This window comes from Pelophylax lessonae (genome assembly GCF_965119305.1).
Source record: "Pelophylax lessonae genome assembly, chromosome: 1".
In the NCBI taxonomy this organism is placed as follows: domain Eukaryota; kingdom Metazoa; phylum Chordata; class Amphibia; order Anura; family Ranidae; genus Pelophylax; species Pelophylax lessonae.
The window spans coordinates 217,836,924-217,851,763 of record NC_138768.1 but is presented as its reverse complement, the minus strand read 5'-3'; the positions used below and the strand labels follow the sequence as shown (position 1 = coordinate 217,851,763).

The following is a 14,840-nucleotide window of genomic DNA, read 5'->3' as shown; positions in this document are numbered from 1 at the left end:
TGCCTTGTGAATGGCCCTGTAGTCTTCTGGGACCTGTGATGTGTCCCGGAAGATTGTGGGGGAGGGGGGGGGGTGGAACTTCCAGCTCAGATCACAACAGCAGATCTGACCAGAAGAGGGAACGGTACCTCTCAAAACCAGGTAACCAACCCCCCCCAAAAAAAAAACTGCTAAATGTTGCAGTGGAGGGGGGCGGATGCAAACAAGCAGAACTTTCCTTTTTGGGTGAACTTTCGATTTAAGGTTCCACTTAGCAAAATACAGTAGAATTTGATCCCTAGGACAGAAACTCAATATATTCCCCTTTGTTCATTCAGTAGGTAGGTTTGTTCCAATGCAGAAAACTCAGATGCCTTACATGTAAATTTACCGAACATGGTAGAAAAAAAGAAGAAAAATTAAGAAAAATGATGTACCGACCCTAATGGGAAAGAATAAAAAAATTCAAAAATTCCTAAACTGTTTTAGCAAATATGAGGTTTATAAAATAAGCTGCCCATGCTCCCTACGCTGCATATGTTGACCACACTAAGAACCCTTAGAAGACTAGTCGAGAGCCGAATCATAAAATAATCCACTAAAGAAATCAAAGTGTTTTCATGGAATGTATTTCTTCAAAAAAAAAAAAATATTCCCCTTGTAATTCAGCATGGTTCTATAAAATACTTATACACACACGTGTATGTAGCAGTCCCTTACATGAATTCCCCAAAACTCTACTGCCCATTCAACTCTTTTATAATAAATTTCCCAAAATATGATGCAGAATAATGGACAATTTTTACCACATTTCTCTGAGTTCATTGACGGACACAGCTCTTCATTATTTAGAACTATAAGGTAATATTGCCCCCTACAGGAGTAGGACACTAGGCAGAAAAAGGACTTGGCTATGCCTATGGGCAGTCCTAGGTAGTATACATCCCCCTCTTTGCTATAGGCCTTCAGTTTAGTAACAAGCAATGTCAGAAGTATTAAACCTTCATAGAAGGGTGGGTGCTTTGTCCGTCAATGAATTCAGAGAAATGGATTTTACTGTAAGTACAAAAATCCCATTTTCTCTTTCGTTCATTGACGGACACATCTCTCTATTATTCAGAACCATATGGATGTCCCAAAGCAGTGCCAAGCATGAGGAGTGGGACAACTAAAAAATCCCAAAGCTAAACACAATAGTCATCCAGGTACACAGGAGCTCAACAAAAACTGGAGCCCAACCTGAACAATACACCCCCAACAGACCCTCCAAACAGCAGCCTGCAAAACCTTGGGGCCAAAGGAACCATGCTGCCTGAGGACGGAAGGCCCAAGAAGCACTAAGTGCCCAGGTAGAGTGTGCCTTTACAGGGAAAGGAGGAACTTGACCCTTGATAGAATTGGTCAGAGACACCATCTCTCAGATCCATCTGGAAATGGTCGCAGAAGAAGCAGAAAACCCTTTTCTTGGACCATTCGTGATCACAAACAGCGAGTCTGTGAATCACCGACCCAGGCAAACCTCTATCCTTCAGCACCTGGCTTTCAACAGCCAGGCCATCAAAGCCAGCGACTGTAAAGCAGCATGGAAGATCGGCCCTTTGGACAGTTGATCTTCCCTGAGAGGCTGTCCCCAAGGGACGTCGGCAAACAATTGCACCAGGTCGGCGTACCAAGACCGACGAAGCCAGTACGGGGCCACTAGAATGACTGGAATGCCTTCGGCCTCGATCCTAAGCAAAAGCCATGGCAGAAGCCATGGCACGGCAGAAGCTTGAGAGGAGGAAAGGTGTAAATCAGATGATACTGGCCTCATGGGGCCCCCAAAGCATCTGTGGCGTCCGACAGAGGATCCAGTGACCTTGCCACAAACCTCAGTACCCGGGACGCCAAAAGATCCCCCTCGGGGGTGCCCCACCAAAGACATATCTGATAAAACACGTCCGGGTGAAGGGACCACTTAGCTTGGTCCAACACCAGCAGACTGAGGTAATCCACCTGCCAGTTGAACTCTTCCATCATCCAACAACTCTGAGCAGAGCTCAGTCCCAGAACACCTCCCCACCCAGACAGACTGGCATCCATGGTGACCACTGTCCAATACCAGGGGAGAAAGGATTTGCCCTGCTGAAAAGCCGGAGAGCGAAGCCACCAGACCAGGGACCCCCTGGTTTTCCGGCTCAGCCGAATCGGATTGTCCAGAGGCCTCGGACACTTGTCCCATTTTACCCTTTGAAGGGACCTCTTATTGGAACTGTGCAAACGGAACAACCTCGAAGGTAGATACCATCAGGCCCAGCACCCACATGCAAGTCCGGAGGGAGGATCACCTGCAGGACAGCAGTAGATGAATCACAGCATGCAACTTCTGGAGTTTGTCCAGAGGAAGGGACACTCTGGCTAGAGCTGAACCCAGAGTCAGACCCAGATAATCCAATTTTCTGGATGGAATGAAAGCCGACTTCTGGTAGCTCCTGATGAAGGGATGCCACCACCATTCGAATGAGAGTCCATTCTGAATTTCTTTACTCGCACAAAGCAATTCAGGGCCTGGAGGCCCAGAATTGGACATACCTTGCCCTCCTTCATTGGGACTGTGAACAGGCTTAAATAAACCGTGACACTGTTCCGAACCAGAATTGGGACAATCACACCCTGAAACAACAGGTCTTGCACCACCCCAAAGAGAGCTTGCAATTTCTCCACGAACAGACGCACATTGGAAGGGAAGAACCCTTTCGGAGGGCAAGAGCGAAACTCTATCTTGTAACCGGACATAAGAAGGTCCACTGGCCCGGAAACCAGCGAAGATGTCCCCCCACCCCAGGCTGGGGAGAGGGCGTACCTTCATGCTGAAGGAGCCTGGTCTGCGGGTCCAGAAATACCCGCTCTCGGCTTGCCAGACCAGGGCCACTTGGAACCTCCCGAAGAGGATTTGAAAGATTTTGAACCCTTGTCAGTGGACCCTTAGGGACAAAAATACTTCTTGTGAGCCGAGAAAAACGGGCCACGTTTGCAACGAGGTTCTTTCCCCATTCCCAGACTGTGGAAAAAAGGTACTCTTCCCCCCTGTTAGACTCCTAATGATGTCATCCAGGGTAGCCCCAAACAGGCGATTGCCTAGAAGGGAGAAAGCAGTCAGAGCTTTTTTAGAAGTCTGGACCAACACTTAAGTCACAATACACGCCTAAGCACCACTGCTAAAACAGATAGCTTAGAAATCATAGGAGCCCCATCCAAAGAGGCATCACAGACGAACTGCAGCCCCTGGACCAACTGGTCCGTCAATTTGGCAAAGGCAGGAGGAACCTGCTCACCCTCTAGGTCATGGCGCAAAAGTTTAGCCCATTCAGTTAGTGTTTGTGACACCAGGGCAATGGCCAGGACTGGCCTAAGTGAACATATTGCGGGTCACAGCCTCCACCTTCCTGTCAGCCAGATCTTTAAAAGCCGGAGATTCCTCTACCCAAATCATGGATGCCTTGTTCAACCTAGAGACAGGGGGGTCCACCACTGGTGGAACAGTCCACTTCTTGAATAGCGACTCCTCAAAGGGGTACCTCACAGCAAAGCGTTTAAGAACCACAAGGGGGTGTTTTGGACGCTCCCATTCAATATAGACAAATTTGCCAAACTAGGAGGGATAAGGAAAAACTTTTGCCATGTGATACGGCTTTCGAGTGCCAAAAAAGGGTCAGCCACCTACGCAGCCACCTCAGCTGCATCCTCCATCTGCAAAGTCTCCACCACGGATGCAATCAGTGCGTCAATCAGCGCCTCTCAAGCACAACTAGAGCTGTGGAGGAATCATTCTCACTATCTGAAAGGTCAGGGAGCATGGCTATAATCCCCCAGAGTGGGCCACGTCCACGCCGACAGAGCCAGATTCAGGATCTGATGACAGATTAGACAGGGGAGGGCGCTACCGGGAAACACAAAAAAAACCCAAAGGGGGCCGACTAAGGGCCCACGAAGAAGACCGCTGACAAACCATGAAAAAAAGGGGGGTGCCCGCTGATGCCCTTCCAAGGAGGCCCACAGAGGAGGCTGCAAAAAGAGCCCCCTTTAGGGGGGGGCCACCCGCCGTGATGCGGCTAGTCCCGGAGGCAGAACCCCCCCCTAGGGCCCCACAACACCGCTGAGAAAGGCGTTCAACAGCATAATAGCGGCTACAGCTGCCAGCGACCTGGACCACCCCTACTGAGTTGCCCCTCCAGAGGAAGGCGCCCGGCTCGGCCACACAGCCCTACCACGGGAGGGGGGGGGGGTTGGAGGAGAACCCCCGGAGTACCTGCGCCCAACACTGTCCAGGAAAGGAGGGAAGGGGCCATCTACTTACCGAACCAGCGTGCCTGTGGGTAACACTCCCAAGACAGAATCTCCTCACCACTGAAATGGGGGGCTGTCGGCCAGAGTAACACTGTGACGCGGGCTATTTGCACGCAGTCATATGTGTCCACGTGAGACGTTTAACTCACTGGCTGCCCCAGTCCAGGATGGAGCTCTGGTCTGTGTGCTCTCGCTGGCCAGACTGGACCACTGGATCTAGATTATCCAGCTTGTCGCCCAATCTGGAAGTTAACTGTAGATCTCACAGGAAAAAAAATGCCATAAAAATAAAAAAATAAAAAATAAAAAAAAAGCAAATTTCCAGGATCAGAGATCCCAGCAAGGAACTAGGTCCTTACTCCTGACTAGGCAGAAAAAAAAAACGGAAGGCCTATAGCAGGGAGGGGGATGTATACCACCTCAGACTGCCCATAGGCATAGCCAAGTCTTTTTTCTGCCTAGTGTCCTACTCCTGTAGCGGGCAAGAATGGAGAGCTGTGTCCGTCAATGAATGAAAGTGAAATATAGTTTTTATTAATATTTCTCATCATTACAGTTAAATTAAATAAATATATATTTTATAAACTTTTTTTTCTATGAAAACTAACCCTTGTTCATTTTAACTAAAGCTTCTAGAATCTAGATAATATTGTTACCATCACTTCAAAATATATTTGTTACTTTGTTTCCTTTTTCCATTGCAATACACATAGTGGGTATATATGTCTGTACAAATGTCCCCTTCTAGTGGCTAGTAGCGGTATCTCTTTGAAAATTATGAATGAAATGTATAATACCATGAATTATAGGTCACGGTTTTAAAACTTTTATTTCCATAAAGCTACTTATATCAAGAAACATACAAATCCCTGTTTTATAGTATTTGCTATAAACTATTTTGCTATATTACTATTTTTAACACAATTTTAGCTATGTCATGCATAATATGTGGCAGTTTAACAACACTACCTGCTCTGAAAGGTGTATATACTGTAGCGCCCCATCAATCTTGATAAAGAGGAAAAATCCTTGAAAAATGTGCTGCCTGCTTCCCTGGATTTCCACAGTCTGCACCTCTTCCTCCCCAAAAGACTGCTTGATGTCAAGGGTTTGAATAACCTCTAAGGTGGGCCTGTCTACAGAAATGACAGCCACCGCTGTTAATGGCATGCTGCTGTGGACTGTTCTCATCTGGGCTGATGTGCACCAAACAAGCGGGGAATCTTGTTTGGTGCAAAGGACCACTTTGCTTTTATTTATAATAAACTGTGACATTTTCGGCCAAGTGCATCCTGAATTTTTCGGTTTTGGTACCAAAATTTCTGTTCGGTGCACCTCTAATTATAACTTCAAGAAATTTATTTATTTTTTTATTTTTTTTTTAGGCGGGAGTTCTACAGTATATATTTAGTTTTTGTACTACGTACTGCCTAGAAATTGGGAAAAATGAATATTCTTTTATTATATGTGGAATTTCTGTGGGTTTCTGAGCTGGGTTGGGTCTAATAAAAAAGCTGAACTCAAGTCCTCCAGCTTAAAACTCTGAAATAAAAAAAAACCCTTTTACATAAGCCATACTTTGAATTCCACAGCGTGGAATATACGCTTTATGTAAAGTCAAAACTTACTTTTTTAGTTTTGCATAGAGTAGGTCAGTGATGGGATATTTCCACTTGAAAATGTTACCTGTCCTCATGTCCCTGTGGCAAATCTAAAATTTTGGAATTCACATCACTTTCATTATTTATGTTAAAAAATATATATCTCATACTCCAATATTTAATTACATGTATGAGGTGGTCTCCTACAAAGGGTTTATATTAGCGTTACTCCATGTTACTGAACATTTTTCTCCAAGATTACCCTCTCAGAGCAGCTTCCCAATGGGAAAAGGATGTTGGGGTTTTCGAAAAAGAGCAGTGGGAGGAGGCTCTATTAGCAGTCCAACAATGTTCCTTAAATGTTGCTCAATGCCTTTGTATTTACTTCTGAGGGTACATTATAGACCTGTGGGATTATTTTGTATGGGAATGACAGAGGATCCCACCTGTACATGATGTAGTAGGGATCATGGCGATTTATTACGCTTAAAATGGTGGTGTTCAAAATTACACCCTTATTGGAAGGGGGTCATAGCCACTATTACCCAGGTTTTTCAAGTCCAAGTATGTGAAGACCCCAAACAATGTCTGTTGGGTATTCTATGCAATCTCTCTGCTGAGGATATACCTAAACAAGCAATAGAAAGGGCCCTTTTTCAGGCTGGTAATTCTAAAGCACTAGAAATCGACTGATTCCCCCTACGCTGAAAGAAGGGATATGCCAAATGGGGGATACCCTACGACTTGAAATATGTATTAGCACAGAGGGTGTTTCGGTAAATTTGATAAGCGCTGGGTATCACGGTTGGATACTCTGGGTCTGGCCCCGGTAGATCTTATTATGAATCAACTGCTACAGTGTTGAGGGGTAATTAAGTGTTATGTTATAACTCTGTTCCTGAGGGATGGGACATGTCTGTTTGATATGCCTATATGCTTGTCTATACATGTTGGTGGGTAATCTTTTGTATTTTGGTGTATTGGTGTCGCTGGAACAGGATGATTCTGGCTACCAACAGACTGAGTTGAGAAATAATTCAATCTTCAACCCGAAAAATAATAATAATCATTTCTCTGAAGTTTTCAGGGCTATAGTAGAACAAGACCTTGAGAAACTCAAAATTAATCCCACAAGACGTAAGAGATATTGAAAAGGGTTTGGAGTCGTTAGAAAAGAAGAAACAGATTGTTATCAGAGCAGCAGACAAGGGGGGAGGGTTGGTGATTCTCAATAAATCCGACTATTTAGCTGAATTAAATAAATGAGTGGGTGATAAAGAAACTTATGAGGAGTTGAAAGGAAATCCAACAAATACATATAGAGCCAAACTTAAATGATTGGTTAAAGAGGCATAGAAGAAGGGAATATTGAATAAAAAAGAGGCCAGATATTTAATACAGGATGCACCAAGGATACCTGTCATTTAAGGTCCAAAAGGATCATCTCGAACCCCATGGGGAAACCCATTGTAAGTGGAGTAGATTCTTTGTTTTCTAGAATAGGTGAATATCTTATATCTTGTTTTTTGCAGCCCTTGGCACAAAAATGTCCAGCTTATCTCAAGAATAGCAAAGATCTGATGGAATTATTACAAAAAATGGAGGTTGACGGTAGATGTATATTAGCTAGTAGCGATGTCAATTCCCTATATACCAACATTCAACAACATGCCATTGAGGCAGTGTTGTGGGTCCTAAATGGCACCAATTTCAAAACAAAAAGAGTTCCTACTGAAATCGTTAGATTTGGCCATGAGCCACAACTTCTTCTTGCATGAGAAGAACTTCTTTAGACAGAAGACAGGAGTGGCCATGGGTGCCAAATATGCCCCATCAGTGGTAAATATTTTCATATTTTATATGATAATAGCATACCTCAATTGAGGTTTTTTTTAAAAGGTACATAGATGACATTATATGTGATATGTTCAACTGCTGCCCATTTCCACCCAATGCTGAAATTTTGAAACCTGCATTTTCCTATATTTGGTCTTTAAATGTGGTATGTTTATTTGTTTAACCATCTGTAGACTGCTCTTTGCAATGTTTTATCTCTTACCTTTTATAGCCTTTGATCTCTATTATATATAATTATAATAGTTATCGGTCTTAGTTGTCCGCTTATAAATCTGTTTCTGAAGTGAAAATCCTGCTCTGCCTATTTATTAATTCCTGATTAGTTAATTGGAAAGCACCCACCCCTTCTCTAACAGTATATAAGAACAGCATCTCTTGGGGAAGGCACGTTTGGAGGGGGGGGGGCACGTTTGCTTTTGGGGCTCTCTTCTCAAAGTGGGGGTATTTCTATAAGTGGGAGCACTTCTGCACTTCAGCGAATGCACAATGTGAATGAACAAAAGGAAAGGCTGAGATAAACACCACACAGACTGCATGTGACCTTATTTACCCCTTCAGCTCTCTCTCTCCTTATAACATGCACTCTCTACTACTTCTTCTGACAGCCGTGTCCTCTATCCTTAAACTCTCTCCTTCACCCCCCAGCTTATATATATCCCCCTCACGTCTGTCCTCACCTTATTACTGCACTCACCATCTCCTGTTATTTCTAAATCCACATGCACACAAAACCTCTAGGACACTGGGGCATGTCCCTTCATCACACTCTCATATTACCACCCTCACCTTTCTGCTTCTCCTAACCTCTGGAGACATATCCCCAAACCCCGGGCCCCCATCATTTACCTGTGCTGAACACACCTCTCACCCTGCACCCTCTGGCTGCAGCCGCACTCAGCACAATCTAGTTTCCATCTCTATTCTTCCCAAGACCAGACTCCCTTTCTCTTGTGCCCTTTGGAACGCCCGCTCTGTCTGTAATAAACTTACCTCTCTCCATTACCTTTTTATCGCTAACTCATTTAATCTACTTGCCATCACCGAAACCTGGCTTCACGAATCTGACACTACGTCTTCTGTTGCCCTATACCAAGGTGGTCTTCTATGGACTCACTCCCCCAGACCCAATGGACGCAAGGGCGGGGGTGTTGGGATCAATCTAGCCCCACATAGCACCTGTCAGGTACTCCACCCACCTCCCTCTCTGTCACTCTCCTCATTTGAGGTACACTGCATTCGTCTTTTCTAAGGATAGCTGTTATCTACCGCCCCCCCTGGACCAGTATCAACTTCTCTGCCTGGCTACCCTACTTTCTCTCTTTCGAAATCCCCACAATCATTCTCGGCGACTTCAACATCCCTATTAATACGAACACTTCTGCCACTTCCAAACTTCTCAGTCTAACATCCTCCTTTGACCTGAAGCAATGGATACATGCTTCTACTCACTCTGAGGGCAATATCCTTGACCTTGTTTTCTCCCACCTATGCACTCTGCATAACCTTTCAAACAATCCTTTTCCTCTCTCTGATCACTACCTTATTAGTTTCACCCTCTCCCTCTCCTCCACCTTTTCTTCCTCCAGCTACCTTACAGTTACCCACAGAAGCCTACGCCATCTCAACCCTTCTCTTCTCTACTCTGCTACCGACCACCTCTATGACAAAATCGCACCTCTGTCCTGCACCAACCTAGCCACTTCTGTCTACAACGCTTCACTTTTAGCCTCCCTGGACACACTGGCCCCCCCCCCCCTCACCACACACCGAATCAGGCCCGACTCCTTCAACCTTGGCAAACAGATAACACTAGAAGTCTGAAAAAGCATAGCCGTGCTCTTGAGCGACTAGGTCTCAGAAAGATTTCAACCAATATAAATCTGCCCTCCAAAAATACAATTCCAGTCACCACACTGCCAAGCAGACCTATTTTATCACTCTCATTAACAGCTTGTCATCCCGCCCCCGGCAACCCTTCGTTACCTTTAATTCTCTATTCCGTCCTCCACTACCTCCTCCCACTGACTCACTCACTGCCCAAGAGATTGCCAACCACTTCAAATAGAAGATTGATACAATTCGTAAGGAGATCATTGCTGTTCAGATACCTTCCATGCTTTATGCTTCATTCCCACAGGTGCAATCACTACTTCCCTCATTCAACCCCACCACTATAGATGAAGTTGCTAAACTACTTGCTAACGTCCACTTAACCACCTGCCCTCTGGATCCAGTTCCCTCGCAAATGCTACGTTCACCCTCTTGCCCTAATCTACGCTCTCTAACCCACATCTTCAATCTCTCCCTCTCTTCTGACATCTTCCTCAATTCTCTAAAACATGCACTAGTCAGACCCATACTTAAAAAGCCCTCACTGGACCCGAACGATCTTAACAACCTACGCCCTATTTCCTTGCTCCCCTTTTTTATCCAAACTCCTTGAACGTCTGGTCTACAACAGACTATGCGACCACCTTGCCGAGAATAGCCTCCTTGATCCCCTTCAGTCTGGATTTCGGCCTCAACACTCCACTGAAACTGCTCTCCTAAAACTGACAAACAATCTAGGACAAACCCAATGGACACTATTCTGTACTCCTACTCCTGGACCTTTCTGCTGCCTTTGATACGGCTGACCATCCCCTTCTCCTCAAAAAACTCCATGCCTTTGGTCTCCGGGACTGTACTCTTCACTGGTTATCTTCCTACTTATCCAACCGCACCTTTAGTGTTACTTACAATTCTACTTCCTCCTCTCCTTTTCCCTTCTCTGTTGGGGTCCCCCAAGGCTCTGTTCTTGGACCCCTCCTATTTTCATTCTACACCTCCTCTATGGGTCAGCTGATAGCCTCCAACGGCTTCCAATACCATCTCTACGCTGACCTAAATCTATTTATCCACCCCTCAGCTCTCTCCCTTAGTCTCCTCACGTATCACTAATTTACTATTAGATACAGTGGGTACGGAAAGTATTCAGACCCCCTTAAATTTTTCACTCTTTGTCATATTGCAGCCATTTGCTAAAATCATTTAAGTTCATTCTTCTTCCTCATGAATGTACACATAGCACCCCATACTGACAGAAAAACACAGAATTGTTGACATTGTTGCAGATTTATTAAAAAAGAAAAACTGAAATATCACATGGTCCTAAGTATTCAGACCCTTTGCTCAGTATTTAGTAGAAGCCCCCTTTTGATCTAATACAGCCACTGTGCTCTTAGGAACCTTAAGTGCAGCAGAAATCTTTTTGTAACCTTGGCCAGATCTGTGCCTTGCCACAATTCTGTCTCTGAGCTCTTCAGGCAGTTCCTTTGACCTCATGATTCTCATTTACTCTGGAAGGTCTTATATAGACAGGTGTGTGGCTTTCCTAATCAAGTCCAATCAGTATAATCAAACACAGCTGGACTCAAATGAAGGTGTAGAACCACCTCAAGGATGATCAGAAGAAATGGAAAGCACCTGAGTTAAATATATGAGTGTCACAGCAAAGGGTCTGAATACTTAGGACCATGTGATATTTCAGTTTTTCTTTTTTAATAAATCTGCAACAATGTCAACAATTCTGTGTTTTTCCATCAATATGGGGAGCTGTGTGTACATTCATGAGGAAGAAGAATGAACTTAAATGATTTTAGCAAATGGCTGCAATATAACAAAGAGTGAAAAATTTAAGGGGGTCTGAATACTTTCCGTACCCACTGTATATCGGTCTGGATATCACACCACTTCCTCAAACTCAATCCATCCAAAACCGAGCATATAATTTTTCCTCCACCACGTGCCCCTTCCCCTGATCTCCCTGTCAATATCAATGGCATTACTATCAGCCCATCCCCGCACGCCAAGATCCTAGGTGTTGTTCTAGACTCTGAATTCTCCTTCAAGCCCCACATCCAATCGCTGTCCAAATCTTGCCGCCTCAACCTGCGCAACATCTCCAAAATACGCCCCTTTCTAACCAAAGACACAACAAAGCTCCTAGTTCACTCCCTGGTAATCTCGTGCCTCGAATACTGCAATTCCCATCTCATTGGCTTACCTCTACACAGGCTATCCCCCCTTCAATCCATCATGAATGCTGCCGCCAGACTCATCCACCTTACCAATCGCTCAGTGTTCGCTGCTCCTCTCTGTCAAGCCCTCCACTGGCTTCCGCTCACCCAACAAATTAAATTCTAAATACTAACAACATCTTACAAAGCAATCCACAGCTTAGCCCCCAGCTACATCACTAGCCTAGTCTCAAAATACCAACCTAATCGCTCTCTTCATTCCTCTCAAAACCTCCTGCTCTCTAGCTCCCTTGTCACCTCCTCCCATACTCGCCTCCAGGACTTTACCAGAGCCTCTCCAATCCTATAGAACTCCCTACCCTTATCTGTCCGATTATCGCCTACTCTATTAGCTTTTAGGCGATCTCTGAAAACCCTCCTCTTCAGAGAAGCCTATCCTACCCACACCTAACAACTATACCTCCATTTTCTCCATCAGCCCATCCCCCACGGTTATTGCCTTTTATTTCACTTGACCCTCCCTTCTAGATTGTTAGCTCTAACGAGCAGGGCCCTCTAATTCCTCCTGTATTGAATTGTATTGTAACTGTATTGTCTTCCCTCACATTGTAAAGCGCTGTGCAAACTGTTGGCGCTATACAAATCCTGTATAATAATAATAATAATAGTGGTTTGGGGTTTCAGAGGAATCTTTTCAACAATTCCTTAAGAGAAATTGGTAACAATATATATATATGGCATTTCATTTTCAGCAACTTTTGATTTAGAACATGTTAATTTTTTGGACCTTGTAGTATATAAAGAGTATAATCAACTTCTAACCAAAACCCTTTTTTAAAGGAAGTTGACATGAATAGTTATATCCCTCTGGGGAGTTGCCATCACCCCAGATGGTTGGGAGCCCTTTCCAAAAGTCAAATGATGAAAGTAAGGCAAAATTGTAATAAAAGGGATGATTATGATATACAGGCAAATATTTTGGTGTTAAGGTTTTGTGAGAAGGGCTATAGTGTCAAAGATTTAGAGAAATTTAAAAGAACAGTAGGTTATGTGAGTAGAGAGGATTTGTTAAAAAAAAGAAAGAAAAAAAGATTTTGGAGTTGCATTTATGACAGACTTTACCCGACAATACAAACAGATAGAGAAAATTATAAAACAGCATTGGGCGATCTTGTTAAAGGATGTAGAATTACGGAATGTTTTGCCGGATAGACCACCATTTTATTTATACCAAACCCCCAGCATTATGTTTGAAATCAGCTCATAATGTAGTCGATCCACCCAAAAAGACTTGCACTTTTTTAGATCATGTGGGATTTTTTTTAGCTGTGGCAAATGTATGTTTGTAGGACTTCTAAATTTAGAAAGAGGAAGACCACACATTTTCAAATCACATTCACGTGGTGAGTCCTACTGAATTAAAAAATGTATTACATGTCAAATCACGCATGTCACATATCTCCTAGCCTGTCCCTGCAGGTTCCAATATGTGGGCTGAACAACTAGGAAGCTGGGAGTCAGGCTCAGGGAACACGTGAATAACATAAAAAAGGGCTTTAAACATCATAGCCTATCTAATCATTTCAGGCTCCACCATGGGAAGGATCCTACTGTTTTGACTTTTTGTGGGATAAACAGGGTTGAGCCCCACTGGAGGGGAGGAAATTTAAAAAGGGCTATTTCCCAAAATGAAACACAGTGAATTCATCGTTTGGGAACTATGAACCCTGAGTTGGATCTCAACTGTTTTATTTCTAATTAGTGGAAGAATGTGATATATTGTATAACTACTTTCATTTTTTTGTTTTCATTCTCTTTTTTCATAACATTTTCAATTTTTTTTTAGTTATTATTTATTTTTATATTTCTTTTTACTATATTTTTATACTTAAATTTTTTTATTTTTTATTCCTACAACTTTATATTTATCAGAAACGTTATTTTTTTCAGAAATAACATTTACCCATATATTTTTTTATTATTTTTGTATAGTCTGATATACAGGTAGTTAGAATCAGTTGGCATTGATTGTTTTAAGTAAATTTATATTTCATTTTGTAATAAAGTCTGTTAATGTTATGTATAATTAGCTGTAAGTGACATCATTGAGACTATTTCTAGTAAGTGGGTTTATTGGTACATTACTATTAATTAAATCTTGTCTTCTAAAATGGCCATCATGATTTTTGATTGGTCACTGGGGAGGAGGTGGCTCTTCTCTGGATATAAATAGAGGTCTGTATTTACCGGAAATGACGCCCTGTGGGAGGGCGAAACGCATTGACGTAATTTCTGGTTCCAAGTTGTACTGATGTCACTTCCGGTTGCCGTGGAACGCATGGTGGTTACAGCGTTCGTGGAAGCTTATTGTTGTTTACATGCTGTTTTACTACTACCATTTTGTAAGTATGTTTTTATTGCGCTATTAAACTGAACCCTTCGGTACTTCACTATTGGCTCCTTCTCTTTGTTCAGCACTTGAGGATTATTTTGAACATCTTAGAGGCTACCGGGGAGTTCTTGATCCGTTCCTTGTGACCCATCAGTCTCATTTAAGTCAAGTCTGTTTGACTCCCAGACTGAAAAGCTGGGGGTCCATTGTTTCTGGTAAGGAGGAAAATAAAAGGGGGCGTGTGTGTCACATCATGGAACGAATTTATGTGGAGCACTTCAGCATTTTTAAGAAGATTGGAGCACAAGAGCACTTTATATATATATATATATGATGCTAGCGCTGTTTTTTATATATTTATTTCATTGTTGTCGTTATACTCCATGTAAGATGCAGATCTGTGTTGTTTCTGTGTGATGTATGTGTGGACTGTGGACTGTTTAAGTAAATTGCTCAATAAAGTTCTTTGAAATACATATATCTATCATTTTTTTTTTTTTTTTTTTTATTACCTTGTTAACATTATCTTTTTTACACTTTGGTCAGTTAAATATTATTGTAAATAAAAAGTTTAATATTTATTATACAATTTGTCCCATAAAAAATAATATGATTAAAAAATACAAGATAAACGTTTAAACATTAATGGTTAAAGTAAATAAATAA

At 42.9% G+C, this 14,840-nt stretch overlaps 1 protein-coding gene across 1 annotated transcript in view; it reads right to left on the bottom strand.

Annotated features, from left to right (window-relative positions):
* The window catches only part of FBXO21 (F-box protein 21), a gene marked incomplete at its 3' end in the record, with an annotated part of 100,578 nt that overhangs the window by 27,508 nt on the left and 58,230 nt on the right, over nucleotides 1–14,840 (bottom strand). The window lies entirely within an intron of this gene.